Below are 13,828 nucleotides of genomic sequence, written 5' to 3'. Positions count from 1 at the left end.
TGAGGCCTTGGTTACTGCTTGGTTCAACCATGACACCATACTGGAAGTCAGCAAAGAGCTACAGTGATGAGTCTTTCAACCCTAGGGCAGCAGAGGAGGAATTGGATCCCAGTCTCTGTTCTGTGCAAGCATCAAATAATTAGATTTCCACTCAGTGCAGAAAGAACCCTTCAGGATATTGTTGTACCGTTAATTAAACTCACTCACCATCTCTGTGTAGTCCCTCGGAATACCCCCTCAGTTGAGCTTCACCTGCCTATTCTTGAAGGGGCTGGTCTGGATGATGGTGGGATTTTGATGAGTAAGAATCACAGGGTTGGTAGAATACCTCATAGCCCAAAGGAATATGATGAGACCAAACTTACTGTGATATGAGTTGAAATATTAGAAGCAGAGGTGCATGTTGGGATTGTAGCAGGTGGGCCTGACTCATTCTTAGGGAGGAAATAGGAGTCAGTATGAGCCAAAGGCTAGTAGGGACATGCATACCTGCACTAAGGGAAAAACAAAACAAAACAAAACAAAACAAAACAAAACAAAACAACAACAACAACACAAAACAGGGCCGGGGAGATGGCTCAGCCAGCAAAGGCACTTGCTTCCAAGATTGATGACCTGAGTTCAGTCCCTGGAATCTACATGGTAGAAGGAGAGAACTGACTCCTGAAAGTTGTACTATGACCCCCATACACAAAGTGGCATTCACATGCATGTATGTGTGTTGTGCACATACACACATGTGTACACATACACACTAAAATAAATGCAAAAATTAAAGAATTGCAAAATAGTGTTCTGCTGAATAAACATTTTTTAAAAAGGCAACCATACCAGAATAGTTACATCTGCTTATATCTACAGATAAGTAAATAATTGCATATAGAAAGGACATAGATACACCTTAGAAAATTATAATCCCTGGATAGCTCACCAAATTGGAGCTAATTTTCATTTTCTTCGTTTAAATTTCTCTGTTTTTAAAAATGCACATTAAGTTATTAAGAAACAGGGTCCAGAGAAAGCTTGTGTGGTGGACAGCCTAGAGTCTTTGTTGGGAGATGTGTGAGCAAGCCCTAAATAAGAAGAGAGCCCATTTCATGTCTCCTAAAGGGCAGAGCTGGCTTTCAAGTCATAGTCCACAACCTTCCATGCCAAATCCTTGCCAGGGTGCCCAAGCATAGGGTGCCCTGTCCTAGGGCACCCACTGCTTCAGCCCATCGGTCAGAGGGCTTTGTCTAGCTTAAGGCTTCCTCCTCTCTCTATGGGAGCTTTTTTTTTTTTTTAAACCTCCTGCTTGATCCCTGAGGTCACTGTTTTTCCAGTCTCAGCTTGTCCCTCATTCTGCTGCGAAGCTTTGATGACTGGTAGGTAGAGTGGTATGGTTTCATGTGTCCAGGGCTTGGGATTCACTGTCAATTAAGAAGCCAATGATGGTGACTTCAGCTACACTGGCCAGCTAGAGCTAACGGAAAGTGTTTGCCATGAAGCAGTGCCTTTGCTGCAGATTAGAACCCTGTGACGGAGGGAGCATAGCTATTCTTACTTTTCACACATAGAAAATGAGAGACAGACAGGGAGGTGAATTTGCCTATGGTTGTTGACATAGTAGATAGAAGAGCTGGGAGTTCAACCTAGCTCTTTGATAATATATATATTATATAATCTCTCTCTCTCTCTCTCTCTCTATATATATATATATATATATATATATATATATATATATATATATATATATATATCTGGAGTTGAGCAAGATAGTTGGTGGATAGGTGGATGAAAGCATTTACTGCAGAGACCTGGAAACCAAAGTCCAATTCCCAGAACCAGACTCATGATGGGAGTTATCTTCCGACCTCGACAGGTGTACTGTGGCATGTGTGCACACTACTCACCTCTTTTCCTCCTTCCCCTCCCTCTCATACACACATGTAATGATAATAATGATGGTGATAATGATGATAATAAATATATGCAGATGGGGTGATATCATACCCGAGACTTATCTTATAATACTAGGGACTGGAAACAAAGGAGACACAGTGTTAATCACTATGGAAACAAGGTGAAGGGAGTACCCAAGTGTAGGGAAAGAGGACTAAGAGCATCAATATTCCATTATTGATGCTTTTGAATATGGCTTGAAAATTCTAAAAGGTTTATGAATGTGAGCTTCGGGCTTTCTTCGCAAGCAACAACTATAACAATGACTTTGTACTGAAGCGCTCACCCACTATGCCAGATGATGATGACGATGATGTTATGAGCGAAGGGTTGGGGCTTCTTACACATTCAATGCTTAGAGAAGTGTTGTTCTCATCTCCCCAGAGAAGGATGTGCCTTTTCAATGAACCAGTTCACCTTTGCCAAGGTAAAACTTCAACAACTCCCAGCCAGGCAGCATTCACCAATGAATGCTTGCAAAGCCATACCCCAGAGAAGCCCGAAGGCTGGAAGAGGAGGGAGGAGGCCATGGAGACCGTCAATTCCCATAGAGTGTGGGAAGAGCTGCGTTTTCAGAATGAATGAAGAGGCGTGGGAGCCCAGGGGAGGAAATGACTCAATTTGGAGAAAAGTGGCATTCTCACTGGGTTTCAGAAGTGGAGAGGCGTTTCCGGAAAAGAAGCTGTGCACCCTCAGACCAGAGTCCTGAAGGGGAGTAGGTGGCTCAGCCAGGAAAATGGGGTTTGGGGGTGGTACCATGCCTCCCAGAGACACTATTGAGCTGTGCAGGTGTGGCTCTGCGAGGAGCAGGGAGGGGCTGTGAGGGGTTTCAGGAAGACTTTCCAGAGGGCAATGTTGGCAGGTGGAGAAATGGGGAGTTCAGTAGGGATAGGGAGTGAGGGGTACTTGAGGAGGCAGAGCTGACAAGATCTGAAGTGTGCTACTCAGTCCCCGTTTTCAGGATAATTTTTATGCTGTCTGCAAGTTGGGTATTTCCCTCAAATGGTGGAGAGGATTCTCCACAGTGAGCCATGTTTTGAAAGACTGTCAGGGAGAGATGAGATCTTGGGATAATTTGGTTTATTTCCATCCATTTCAATTAGCACTGGAAACAGATGGTCTCATCAGCCCTGGAACTTCCTTATGTTCCCCCTGTCAGCATCTGGGTGACTCTAAGGTCTAATTTTTAATTATCCCTGCCCATTTGCAGGGACATGAAGGGGAAACGGGAACATTCTAACCCCCTTTAAAAAAAACGTTTTCCTTTGCATCTTTCCTGCTTGCCTGTAAGCTATTTTTTTTTTCTTTTAAGCACCAAGGAATATCTATTAGCCTAGGGTCTGTGTTACCATGGTAACAAGACCAAACCAGCCCTAATATATAGGGAATCCAAGGGTATAGTTGAAGGTGACATTCCTTTCCAGTGACTGGCTAATGTGATGGACATAGCCTTGTCAGACTGGACTCTGGTCCTAAAGCAGGATCCATAGGTGGTCAGAGTGGAGTGCATGCGGCTGGTAGAGAGTAGCCAGCCAGACCCTCTAGAGTTGTGGAGAAAGGTAGGTATGGGAGAGGTTCACAGAGCAAAGAGTTTAGGAGGGTGTGTGGCAATTCCTCAGTACCAATAAGAAACAAGTCATAGACTCTCCAAGCAGTGTAACAATATTTGTGGGGGGCTAGAGAGATGGCTCAGAAGTTAGGAGTGCTTGCTGATCCTGCCAAGTTCCTAGTACCTGTATCTAGCAGCTCACAATTGCCTGCAGTTCCAGCTCCAGGGGATCTGACTCCCTCTTCTGGCCTCTGAAAGCATCTATGTGCATGTGTACACACACACAAGCACACACACACACACACACACACACACACACACACACACACACACATACATACACAGGCATATATATATATTTAAAAAAAATAAAATTAAAAAAGGAAATGTTTGTGTAGTCTTTAAAAGGTCTTTTATACGCCATGCAAATTCTTTAAAATTCCCCAAATTGGTAGTTCCATTTCTGAGACCATGTCCCAAGGAAATAATCCTCCAACAGGAATTAAAAAAAGACATATTCAAAATATTTGCAGCTATACCAATAAAACAAAAAAGCAAGCTAGGTATGCACATATGGGGAAATGGTTGAATAAATGCTGTTGTTATCATGACTTAGAGTATGTTTGGTTCACTGTACTTGTACATGCTGATAAGAGTGCAAAAAGCAGTTCCTACTTTTTTTTTACACAGTATGATTGGCGTGTTCCACCAAATGCCTAACCCTAAACAAAAGAAAAGCAAAAACAAAATCCCTTTACAAAAAGACAATTTTGGAAATAATAGAACACATAAAAATATCACCAGTGATAGGAATATGGGAGGTTTCTGTTCATTTTCCTTTTTCTTTTTTTTTTTGTTTAAGTATTTGTAAAAAGAATATGCTACTTTCCTTATGCAAAGAAAAATAGCAATTCAACAATTCAAGTTCTATAATTTGGAAACAACCAGCTATGTTTCCTGATAAATGGTCTGTTTTCAGAAGGTATAGAGACAAAAGGTACTTGGGGTGGGGGATGATCTTTTTTATTGTTTTTGTGACAGGGTTCCATGTAGCTCAAACTGACCTTGTACTTGCCATATAGTTGAGTATGATCTTGAGTTCATGATTCTCCTGCCCCCACTTCCTAAGTCCTGAGGTTACAGGACTTAGGTGGTTTGAATAAGAATGGCCCCCATATGCTCATAGATTTGAATGCTTGGTCACCAGGGAGTGGCACTATTTGAAAGGATTAGGAGGCGTGGCCTTGTTGGAGTAGGCGCGGCTTTCTTGGAGGAAGTGTGTCACTAGGGGTTGGGCTTTGAGGTTTCAAGGGCCCAAGTCAGGTCCAGTGTCTTTCTCTTCCTGCTGCCTGTGGATGTGGATGTAGAATCTGAGCTACTTTTCCAGCACCATGTCTGCCTGCGTGCTGCCATGTTATCTCCCATGACAATGGACTAGCCCTCTGAAGCTGTAAGCCAGTCCCATTTAGTTGCTTTCCTTTATAAGAGTTGCCATGGTCATGGTGTCTCTTCACAGCAATAGAACACTGACTAAAATAACTAACCTTAATATTTAAAATTTAAAAATTTTTAAAATAAAAAAATTTAAAAATAAAAAAAAAATCACTTCTTTTAAAGAAAATATTTCCAGGTTTTGGCTATTTTTTTTGTACACAAAGAACTGCTTTTATTGTGATATTTTATACATATATTTTCTCATACTTTATTCTTATTCAACCCTCCTAATTTTTACCCTCTCCATTTTGTGGATGTTGGGTCTCATCCCCCTCCCCTGCATGATATATAATTGTATAATTCAGGGCTCTGAGTAAAACAGCCACTGTCTTCACTGAAGATGGTGCCTTATTGCAAGAGACCATCATTTCCTCAGAGAAGGCGGGGCTTCGGGCCATGCCATTGCCTGAGGTTCCAGCTGCCCCTCTCAGCATCTGCATACAATCCTGTCCTAATGGCACGTGGTCTGTGGTAAGGGACATCTTGGAGGTGTCAAAGTTTATAGGATGGAGGATGCTAGTTGAAGAGGGGCTCTATCCATGGAGCAGTTGGGAAGCTGAGTGAGTATCTTCCGGTGAGGACACGTTGGGGTCTTGCATGCTCCTGTCAGTAGCCCCTCATCGTGTTCTGGAAGCAATCCAGGGATAGACGTATCCAAACTTCTCCAAACTCTCCAAATAGTCCCCTCTGCTGCTTTCATGACATGTCTATTCCATCATTCTCTCTTGTCCCCACTGTTGATTTCTTCCTCTCCTCTCATAGTCTTGGAACCCTTTATACTATTGCATATAAAATCTAGGCATTATGTGAGATATAGGACCAAATGATTCTGCCTGTCTCTATTGATTTGACAGATGAGTTCTGTTAGCTTCCAGATGCTTCTAAACGTGTGCTCTGTGCTGAAGCCAGATGATCTGATCTGTATGAACACCCAAGCCTCTGTGCAATGCGGGGTCTATCCTTGGTCCTCTCATTATCTATTAGTGGGGATTTCATGCAAGCTTTAAAGACATCATCCAAGATGAAGGCAGTTTGGAAGAGCACTTTCTTTCTCCCTCTGTGTGTGCAGATTGCATTGGGAAAAAAACTGCCCAGTGAAGATCCCATCCTCTGGCATTGTTTTCCTTTCCGCAGCAGTCTCCAGAGTCTTGGCACAAACATCAGATACACAGCCACCCACAACTGTTTAAGAAACCAGAACAGGCCTAGAGTAATGACGCTGATGCAATAGGTATTTGAGCCCCGAGTACTGTAGGCAATAGTAGTAATGAGGGTAATGATGATGGTTATTGAGTTCTAGGAGCACGCCAGCAGCAGCCAGCAAGCTGCTTGCCAAGCTTCAATGCCTTTCATCCTCACAACTCAGTGCAAGGCAGGTGCATTCTATTTGCTTTGTAGAGGAGGACAAGGAAGATCCTAGCTCACACTCTGCTCAAGGTCACAAGGCTGAGATGTGGAAGAGCGAGGACTTAAATATGGGAATAGGGTCCTGAGAATCTCTCCTGTCTGTTATAATTTTGCTTTTTAAGGCTCCTCGTTAGAGGAATTATGAGGGATCATTACAATGTGTGTGTGTGTGTGTGTGTGTGTGTGTGTGTGTGTGTGTGTGTGTGTGTGTATGTACATGTTCATCTCTTTCTGTGAGCATAGGTGCTTACATGCCACTGTGTACATTCAGTGGTCAGAGGACATTCCTGGGTGTTGGTTCACATCTTCCAGCTTGACAAGGGGTCTCCCGTTCACCTCTGCACGTGCCAGGCTAGCTGGCCCAAAAGCTTCTGTGGAGTTTCCTGGCTCTGCCCCTTGTGCCTCCATAGGAACAACAGACTTTAGACATTTGCTACCACATCTGGATTTCAGTGGCTTCTTGTATGGTAAACACTTGGTCCACAGAGCCATCTCTCCAGCCATACCTTGCTTTTTAAGGAAAATATTTCATTGACCTGGGAGCCTCACCATGGAGGCTGGGTTAGCTGGCCAGCCATCCCCAGGGATCCTCTATTGCTACCTCACAAGTACTGTGATTACAGCATGTCCAGTTCATTTTTATGTGGGTTCTGGGGATTCAAACAGAAACTTCATGCCAGAGTAGGGCAGCCTTTACTAAAAAAGAAAGAGCAAAATGCTCAGAAGAACCTTCATACCCTACTGAAACTTCACTTTTGATGTGGTCAGGAGCACCAGGAGAAGAGTGCAGAGGGGGGGCGATCTTCTCGCTAGGTGATTCAAGGCGAGGCTACATCATGCTTGAGCTCTACACTGTGTCATTGTACACCAGAGGAGAATGGAACTGTCCTTAGGAAACACCCATTAGAAGATGCTGGAAGACTTGAAGGTGGAGAGAAAACACCTTTTTTTTTGATTGAGCATGAATATAACGAGATAACTTAATACTAGATTTTTGTATTTAGCATGGTTCTGGGGATTATATCTAGGGCCTCACACATGCTAGCATGTAATTCTCACAGATCTACAAACCCTAGCCCCATTAAACTCTTACCCCACACAGTGGCATGTTGGACTCAGCTTGTACTAGCTCATGGGGATCAATGATTTCAAATTACAGGAATCTAGCAAATCAGGTGATAGTACACAAATAGCTTTAATTTCACCTAGTGGGACTGTTTATACCAAGCAATTTTAAAAAATGCTACAAACTCCCCACCCTTTAGAGCTGGTTGGTAGAACAGTCCCTGGCCAAAACTTCCATGCTTCTTTTAATATGTCCCCAAGGCATCTATGGCCATAGAATTTCTTTTTTTGGGGGCAGGGTGTGATTATCTGTTTTTTTCTCCTGCCTTGTAGAATTTGTGTGGGCAGAATGGAGATGTATTCAACAGCTTCCTTACGTCTCATGATCTCATTTCCATTACTTCATCTCGAAGGAGAGCAATAGGAACTACTGTGGAGAAATGTGCTGTAATTGATTATTGCATATAAAGTAGATGAACCAGGCTTCCTTCCAGCCTATACTCTTTAATGAGCTATTTTAGTGCTGGCCCTGCTAAATGTCTGAAATTTATAATGCTCTGGAAACTCATCAGTTTCTGAGGGTGTAATGACTATTAGGAGAGGAAAAAAAAACACCCCCTAAGATAGAAGGCATAATCAATTGAGTGCAGAGATTTTACACCCTCTATATCCCCCCAAGTTACTGCTGTTTTATCCTAAGCCTTTCTGTTTCTATTTTGGCCACAGAATCTCAAACCTTTGGTTTTTAACACCTCAGAAGCAAGTCAGGGACCAAACAGAGATCGCTAGATATAGCATAATGGACAGGGCTTTGGAGTTGTGCTTGTGGGTGGCGGTCTTCAGTGCATGTGCTGTCATTGGTGAGGTGGTAAATATGCTGTTGTCGTGGTAGTGGAGGTGTAAGGGTAGGTAGAATGTCTCAGGTAGGGGAAACCCTGAATTGCAGCCTTTGCTGACGTGTGATGCCTTTGATGCTGCTGATTTCTAGCTGTGATGTTGTTTCTGAGGAGCTGATGCAGGCTGGCTCCTGCCCAGCTCTGTGTTGCTCAAATCTCCAGTCTTTAGTGTTTCAGAGGAGTGGCGAGTGCTCAGTCCTATAGAGAGGTAGAAGTAGGTACTTTCCCACAGTTAGCTGGGAGAGGCGGGATAGATTCCAGGCAGAAATGGGAGCTCCTGCCCTTATGTGCTGTCTGTGGATCCCATAAGAGCCACCAGGGGGCAGCAAAAGGCTCTCAGGAGAGGATGCAACCAGAAGTGGGATCTGAGCATCCTGATGAGTGTAAACCGAAAGGGTCTGAACCTGCATCAGGAGTGGGAAGGGGCTCCAGAATTGCTTTCCTTTCTCCATGGCTTCCTTAGCATGGATCACTTTCTAATACTAAGAGAACATTTTCATTGGCTCATTCCATTTGTTCATTGCTTTTCTGGTGTGGTACTGAGGTGTGAACAACAGTGACTAGGGCTCTGGAGGGATGGTTCTGCTCTTCATTCTTACAGTAACCCTTCCCAGACAGTGGCAGGAACTGAGAGGCCCTATGAAGGGCAACTGGTCAACTGGATGTGAGAGGCTGTGGTCCTCTCTGCAGATATGAGAGGCTGTGGTCCTCTCTGCACAGATGTGAGAGGCTGTGGTCCTCTCTGCACAGATGTGAGAGGCTGTGGTCTTCTCTCTGCACAGATGTGAGAGGCTGTGGTCCTCTCTGCACAGATGTGAGAGGCTGTGGTCCTCTCTGCACAGATGTGAGAGGCTGTGGTCTTCTCTCTGCACAGATGTGAGAGGCTGTGGTCCTCTCTGCACAGATGTGAGAGGCTGTGGTCCTCTCTGCACAGATGTGAGAGGCTGTGGTCTTCTCTCTGCACAGATGTGAGAGGCTGTGGTCCTCTCTGCACAGATGTGAGAGGCTGTGGTCCTCTCTGCACAGATGTGAGAGGCTGTGGTCTTCTCTCTGCACAGATGTGAGAGGCTGTGGTTCTCTCTGCACAGATGTGAGAGGCTGTGGTCCTCTCTGCACAGATGTGAGAGGCTGTGGTCTTCTCTGTGCACAGATATGAGTTAGGCTGTGGTCTTCTCTGCACAGATGTGAGAGGCTGTGGTCTTCTCTGTGCACAGATGTGAGTTAGGCTGTGGTCTTCTCTGCACAGATGTGAGAGGCTGTGGTCTTCTCTGTGCAGATATGAGTTAGGCTGTGGTCTTTTCTGTGCACAGATGTGAGTTAGGCTGTGGTCTTTTCTGTGCACAGATGTGAGAGGCTGTGGTCTTTTCTGGGCACAGATGTGAGAGACTGTGGTCTTCTCTACACAGAGGTTCAGACCCACTCTATCTTTTATAGATTTTCTCATGCTTGTCATTATCATCAAACAGACTTAGTCATGAATTCAGGAATCCCCTCACCTGTTTAGAGCAATGCCTTTTATTTTTAAAAGTCATCTTAGTTACTGTTCTATTGCTATGAGGAGATACTATGACCAGGCAAGTTTTAAAAGAAAACATTTAATTTGGGCTCATGGTTCCAGAGAGTAAAAGAGTTCCTGACCATCATGGTGAAGAACATGGCTTATGGGGGCCATTCACATTGTAAGTGCCACAGAAGTGTACTCCCTCCCCCTCCACAATTCTTTCCTTTATTTTTTATTGATTAATTTTGTTCTCTGATACTTTCCTACGTGTGTGTAATGCATTCTGATTACTTTCTCCCCCACTTTTTTCCCCTTTATCTCCTTTCCATTCCTAACAACACCCCCCTCATCCCTACCAGTCTCTTTCCCAGATTCATGACTTCTGGTTTTATTTCGTGGCCCATTTGATATACCCAGGGCTGTCTGTGTGACCACTGGGTTGCAACTATCCACTGGAGCCTGGAAGGGTCAGCTGAAGGCTATGATTGCTCCTGTTCCCGAATCTCTCAGCAGCCAATAATCCAGCCGTGGGAGGTAGGCCCTGAGCTTTTCCACCATCCATTCTGACCACTGAGAAGCACATTTCTGTGTAGACCCAGGATGGGTATGCTCAGCTGCTTGGAGCTCATGATTGCAATGCCTATGTCTTCCCAGAAGATGGTGTGCTGCAGCTCTTCTCCCTCCCTCCTCTTCCCAATGTTCAGCAGGCCTATGAAGAGCTCTTATTACTTCAATTTGATGGATGAAAAAAGTGAAGAAGGGATGTCAATTTATTCACGGCCACTCAGATAGTTTATGTCACAGATGAGCTTCGGATTCTAGCCAGCTTCAGATCACTGCCATTACCAACATTCCTAAGCAACCCTTTCGCTAACGATGGCTGTGCTCAGAATCCAGCCTGAACCTCTTTTCCACACCTCTTACCACATTCCTTTCTAACCTTCATCCTCCATCTCCCTTTCCTCTATGTCTTTGTCTGTCTTCGATTTGAGATGAGGGTTGATTTTCTTTATAACCATCATTGAATGGACACCAGAGGAAGTAATAAGCTCAGATTCTACTTACCAGAAGGCATTGAAGATTCCTGGTCACCCAAATAGTTAGCTCAGCTCTAATTCTCCAAAGACTGTGAAGGTGTAGCATGTAGATTCTATTACCTGAACTGCCAATTTATTCTATTATCCATAATAAGTAGTAATGACATTTCTTAATTGTGCTCATAAAAATCTCAATAGACCATATTAGAATCATGTCATAGGAGATGAAGATCCAATCCCATACAGCCAAAAAGAAATGCTACTCTCTGAATGAATCTTTCATAATTTTTCAGAGATGTCACACACTCAGTGAATCACTTCACTGGTTTCAGGGGATATCCTAGTTAAGAGGAATGAATTCCACTTGGAGGGGCAAAGGTAAGTGGCCTGCTTAGAGAAAGCCCACTGGCCTCAAGGGGAACAGAACACCATGACACCTTTTTCTCTTCATCTAAAGATTAAAAACTAGATCTGAGTTCCTATCAGAGGCAAAAGAAAAGGGAGGTCTATTTACCCAACATGGAAGTGTCCCAGCCTGCAAATTTACCCATCACAGCTTTGGCCCTGCTGCTTACTCTCCTACCCTTCCATTATCAGATGTAGGGCTTGCTATAAATTGATGTCTCCTGCCTGTTGATGCAACAGAAGATACCACACAGTTAAGCCCTTTTCCATTTTAAAGTTAGGCAATAAATCTCTCCTGTCTCCCTCTGTTCTCTTGGCTGTAATTCCTGGTTTTCTATGGTGGTCACTGTGTGGTGTTTTATAAGCTCCAAATAATTGATATTAATTTCCAACTGTTGCCATAACAAAGTACCACTTGCCTAGTGGCCATCACCAATACAAATTTATTATCATTCTGGAGGGCAGGAATCTGCAATGGCTTTCAGTGGCCTAAAATCAAGATGTCAGCTGAGATGCGTTCTGTCTGAATGCTCTAGGGAAATGTCTGTTTCCTAGGTTACCATCTGAGGCTTTTGGTATCTTGCTGTGGCCTTGTGCTTCACTCTTTCAATAACCTCATAACCCCAGTGGGCCTCCTGGATCTCCAGGATAGTCCCCTTATCACAAAACCTTTATTTAATCATATCTGCAAAGTCCCTTTTGACACATAAGGAAATATATTCACAGGTTCCAGGGACTAAAACATAGACATCTTTGGGGACGTCAACCCATCTACTAGAGCCACTATTCATCTGTTGTTTCCAGCCCAGTACTTTTCTTGATCTCTTCTTCTTCCCAATCTTTACTTCTAATTGACCAGCAAGTCCCAGTGACTCAACTTGAAACGTTCTTCAAGTCTAACACTTCCTACCTCCTCTCACCTCTGCCAACTAGGCCAGTATCATTGTTTGCCTGGATGACTCCAGAAGCTTTCGCTAAGCTCTCTTTACTTCTTCTCTTATTTCTTCTTTTCTAGAACATTCTGTTCTACACAAAGGAACCAGAATCACGCACGCACGCACGCACGCACGCACGCACGCACGCACACACACGGAGGCAACAGGCTAACAGAATCCCTTTCTTCACATGCTCCAAAAGCATCTTTCCCATCTTGCTTAGTTTGTTTCTAAATTCACCACTGATCTGCCTTGATTATGCCTCATTTCCTATTTCTCTGACCTCAGAGACTGCTACTTCCTCCTTTGTTTTCCCACCATAGCACACTTGCCTCACTGATGTGTTCTTAAAAGTAAACAGCTTGTTCCCATCTTACGTCTGCACTAGCTGTTTCCTCTTCCTCAGGCTTTGTTTAAGACTGCCTTGCTGTCTCCAGACCCTGTTGTCTTTGATGCCCTAACCTGTAACATCTGCTGTCTTTATCTGTCCCCCAATCCTTTCCCCTTAATGTGTTGTTTTTTTTACTCAGAACTTGTCATTATCAGAATTTATTTTATTATTTCTTTGCTTATTTTTTTTCTTCCCATACAAAGTTCAGTTCTGTGTGGGCAGTATTTACCACTTCCTCCAAATCCCGAATAGCAGCTAGGTACATGTAGGTGTTTGATAAATATTTGACTGAATGAATGGCATTCTGGTTCCCTGGATTCTCCCAATAGCCCCGCCAGGTAAATACAGTTCTTGCAGGATGAGGGTTTGATTTTAGTTTATCATATGTCAGCTGAAAGAGTCTTAGGCAAGTGACTTAAGCATCCAGCAACAGTTTCTCAACTGAAAATGGGGAACTCAGATAAACTGCAAGGAACTCTATACCAAAAGGAGACAGAGTAATGATACTTCAAGAGGAGGTGAGTGAAGTGTAGGTCACATTCATTCCTTCTCTTGGTCACTGGGAGAACGTGGAGGTTGAAGCTGGAGACCCTGGTACTTGCATCTGGCTTTCTTCCCCTTCCTGGAGACTCAAGAGGACTAAACTTCCCAACCTTCTCAGTTAGGTGAGGTCATGTGGCAGTTTTTAACCAATGAGATTTGTGTGGGAGAATGTTGCCTCAGTCCTTGGAGCCCTCTGTTAGAATCCAGCTCAAACACACTTGAGTCCCAGTGTTCCTTCTTCTATGAGTTAACACAGTGCTTCTGTTAAACAACAAAAACCCCTTTGTTGTTCTTCCTCCCCTTTGGATTGCTGTGAATTCATGGAGGCAAGCAAGAATGCAGGCAGGAAGAGCAGAGAAGGGGAAGCTGAGGGTACTGTGGCCAGCATTAATGACGAACTGCTGCATCTCAAGGATGGCTTCCTCAGTGGGAGGAGGCCTCAGACATTGTGCTTCTACTGTGAGTTCCAAATGGTGGAGGATGAGATAGGACTGAGAAAAGAGTCCTCATAGTCAAAACTCAGAAAACGCTGTAGACAATATCAGCATGAAATTCTGTAGGTAAGAAACCCATTTAGCTCCATTATCTAGTGCTTCTTGAATTTACTAGATTTTAAGCTTGTAGGATACATTTCCTGAGAACCTTCCCATCTTACAGCAAAACA

The 13,828-nt window shown here is 43.8% G+C and overlaps 1 protein-coding gene across 1 annotated transcript in view; it reads right to left on the bottom strand.

Moving 5' to 3' along the window:
* Vat1l (vesicle amine transport 1 like) overlaps positions 1–13,828 on the bottom strand; it is a 162,506-nt gene that overhangs the window by 20,847 nt on the left and 127,831 nt on the right. The gene's annotated exons all lie outside the window — the stretch shown is intronic.

Source organism: Peromyscus leucopus, chromosome 5 (assembly GCF_004664715.2).
Source record: "Peromyscus leucopus breed LL Stock chromosome 5, UCI_PerLeu_2.1, whole genome shotgun sequence".
In the NCBI taxonomy this organism is placed as follows: domain Eukaryota; kingdom Metazoa; phylum Chordata; class Mammalia; order Rodentia; family Cricetidae; genus Peromyscus; species Peromyscus leucopus.
The sequence above is the reverse complement of the archived record's forward strand: the minus strand, read 5'-3'. Positions and strand labels throughout refer to the sequence as shown.